The following is a 3,605-nucleotide window of genomic DNA, read 5'->3' on the forward strand; positions in this document are numbered from 1 at the left end:
TTCCGTGATGCCCTGTGGATAGTCAAACAATGTTAGTTTCATCAGTCCATTCGCATCATCCCGATACAACTTCTCATGCCTTACCTCTCTTCCCTGCTTCGCTTGTTGCAGGTTAAGGTATCCCAGTGCCCACAAGTGGCCAGGGGAATTGGGTTTTGAGCGCGGCTCCCCAAGCTCTTCACAGTGCCCCTTCCCCTTGCCATGGTGCAACTGCTTGTCATTCCACTGCAGTTGGAGCCAAGACTTCAAGCCCATCTGGAGCCCAGCTCTGCGATTGTTATCATACCCGCATGCAACTCCCTCAGCCAGTAGTTTTCTGCCAAGGTTATACTTTCCCCTCTGTCCCTTATACCGCCTGGGGTCCCTAGCTGCGCCCTTGCTACCATGCATATGCAAATGCCAAGGTTTTCTCAACGAATTACTGACATAGCTAATGTCCCGACCCCCTGCCCATGACTCTTCCTACCTCTTCCAGCACCACTCAGCCCCCGAGACATGACATGCCTATTATCCCCTATACCCCTGGTCTGAGCAACTAGGTAGGGGCCTGTATCTCTGCTCGATCCAACATTATCCATGCCATTGCCGAGACTCTGGCTTAAAAGCAATATAAACAAAACGCAATGTCGGGCCATGGCCCTCCCTTTCCTCCCCTTTTTTCTCCCTGACAGTGCTAAGCCCCATTGGGATGGCCTCTTGCCTCTCCCTTCCCCCAGCGAAACCCCCACCAGCGCATGTAATTGCTGCAAGAACCCAACCAGAGCATAGAAATGATACAGGAATGAGACCGAACTATATACCAAAGAGTCGTTGATAACCCGCAGACAAGGTGCCTCCGCCTCTCTTCCGCTCTAAGCTGCCTTCTTTCTCCACTACGAATTTCTCCTACCCGGCACGTCGAATGCCATTCCCATCTCCGCCACCCTGCCTTATTCCTCCATGTGCCACCTTGCTAGCCCACTAACCATGCATTCATGGCTAAGGACACTGCACCCCCTGCCTTGAGCATGTGGGGGACGACGGTAATTATCATCCTGGTACTAACCATGTCACCTCGAAGCCTGTTGCCTCTGACACCCTCTCTCATCCCGATCGGGAGTGAAGTATTGAATTTTGAAAATCATACACAAACAGAATATTTAATAGAAATTCTAGATTGCAATATCCACGTAGCCTAGAAAATGTTGTGACCACACATGGGCAATATTTAATTGAAATTTTAGATTGCAATATACACAACGATTTTAAAAAACGAGGTAACAAGCCCACACACTTATATGTACATATGTATTAATTATTAATAAAGGTATAACATATGTATAGCATTATTTTATATTTATAGGATTGAGAATACTATAAAATATGATAGGATTATAATTAAAAAATAGTATATGATTAGGATTAAATTAAATTATTCATATAAATAGATTTTAACATATGAAGTGTATTAATTTATTCATATAAATAAATTTCAACCTATGAAGTGTATTAATTGAAACATTTGATGTGGAATTTTGTTCATATTAATTAAAAACATATTTAAATATATAATTTTCATATCAATTAAAAAGATGATCAATTCCATATTTATTTTAAATTGCAGATTTATAAATATTAAATATTAAATATCAGTTAAATTAAATTATTCATATAAATAGATTTCAACATATGAAGTTTATTAATTGAAACATTTGATGTGGAATTTTGTTCAATGAAAGAAGGGATAACCGCAAGGCATGACTATATTCAATATAAATAATTTGTTCAACGTGGTTATATTAATAAAAATCTCCTTTTTCACTGGTTGAATGTATTGGTATCTTGATAGGAACCAACTACACAGTTTTAATGTTTTTGTTCAACTTATTTATAATAATATTTTTCTTCAATGGTTTAATGTAATTATAATTAGTATAGCTATATAAATTAAATTATATATATGGTAATTGCATATAGATATACATGGTAGGTATTAAAACACTTATTTTATGGTACATCTCATTCAATATTTTCTATATAAAATTATTTGTTAAATATAAATTATAATAAGAATACTTTCTTTTGCGTGTTGAATGTAACTATAACTAATATACTCATATAATTTAAATACATGTTAAATATGGATAGACATCAATTCATAGTAGGTATAAAGACACTTATCTCATATTGCATCATTGCCAATATTTTATTTAAATTGAAAAGAAAAAAGGCATAAATACCTTTAAGATAAAATCTCAACCTTTTATTCTAATTACTAACGAAAATATGTATATTCCATGTAGGTTAAATCCCTACTATCTACCTAATAATTATTCATAATTCAACTAAAATTCAAGAAACATGTTCTAAAATAAACATATCTATCACTATAATTATGTCGTAATGCATTTCCCTTTGAAAAAACTCCCCTAGCTGTCACGGTGTACTCATCTGTAGCATAGGATATTATGTTAGACGATCAAAGAGTCCTTCGCCATTAGATTGAAAAAAATGATTGAAACAGTTATAACGAGCTTCCTCGGTTGGAGAAAATGATAAGTGACACATTTGAATCATACAACACCGAAATCTTGCAACAGAGAGGATCGATTTGAGGTCCTCGACCTCAAATTCATGTAGCTCGTCACAGACCTCATGGAATTGAAGTTACCTTCAATTTTCGTCGTCTACGGGCATGCTTCTGCAGGGGGATTCATTTTCGCATTAGCCCATGACTACAGATTCATGAGAAGGACAGAGGGTTTCTCTATATGAGCGAGGTAGACCTGGGTTTCGTCATTCCTCCCGGCAACATGTCCATCATCAGGAGAAAGGTTGATTCTTGTTACTTGATGAAAATTGTGATGGGTGGACGCAAGTACTTTGCTCCCATGGCCTTTAAAGCGAGTTTGGTGGACTATGTTCATGATAATTTTTCCGAAACCCTAGAGGCCGCCATTGATGCAATTGTTAAGATGGGTCAGAAAAAGGGAATAAGGAGGTTTACCTGCAACTCAGGCTCTCTCTTTTCTTCGAACCTATGGAGAAACTCCGACTGGTTTCCAAAGAGGGTTCTCCACTGCTTTCCCGCCTCTGATTTTTGTATCTTTAAACATTTTTTTAACTTTGTGAACCCCATGCATCAATTGTTTGAGTACTCAAGTATATGAATATTATGCATAATATTTGCATACACAGAAGCTAGTGCATTCTACATAGTTCTTTTGGCAGTTGACAGACTTCCCAAATGTGAAAAGTGGCTTACTGATAATGATGATAGGAAAGAAGAAAAGGCTACATGGTGGCTGAATCGTTTGATGGGGCGTGCAAAGAAGTCGTCATCAATTGATTGGCCATATCCATTTGTGGAGGGAAAATTATTTGTTCTTACATTAAGTGCAGGTTTGGAAGGTTATCATGTGAATGTGGACGGGAGGCATGTGACCTATTTTCCTTATTGAACAATGAATTGAAGAACCCTTTAGAGTACAATATTTTCTTTTATATCATCTCCACATTCTTGTCCATGTTAAGCAAGTGTTGCACAATAATTTTTTTCAAATTCAAGAAACTTTATGGCATTAGTATAAATGAATGTATGCACTAAATTTATATGTGGTTGGACC

General features: G+C 37.2%; 1 pseudogene; it reads left to right on the forward strand.

Moving 5' to 3' along the window:
* The first annotated feature begins 2,374 nt into the window (after positions 1–2,374).
* On the forward strand, positions 2,375–3,076 carry LOC149210438 (enoyl-CoA delta isomerase 1, peroxisomal-like; annotated as a pseudogene).
* Positions 3,077–3,605: the final 529 nt, after the last annotated feature.

The sequence above is a fragment of the Pinus tabuliformis genome, chromosome 1_2 (assembly GCF_031772625.1).
Source record: "Pinus tabuliformis cultivar Carrire ecotype Pingquan chromosome 1_2, CPIR1, whole genome shotgun sequence".
In the NCBI taxonomy this organism is placed as follows: domain Eukaryota; kingdom Viridiplantae; phylum Streptophyta; class Pinopsida; order Pinales; family Pinaceae; genus Pinus; species Pinus tabuliformis.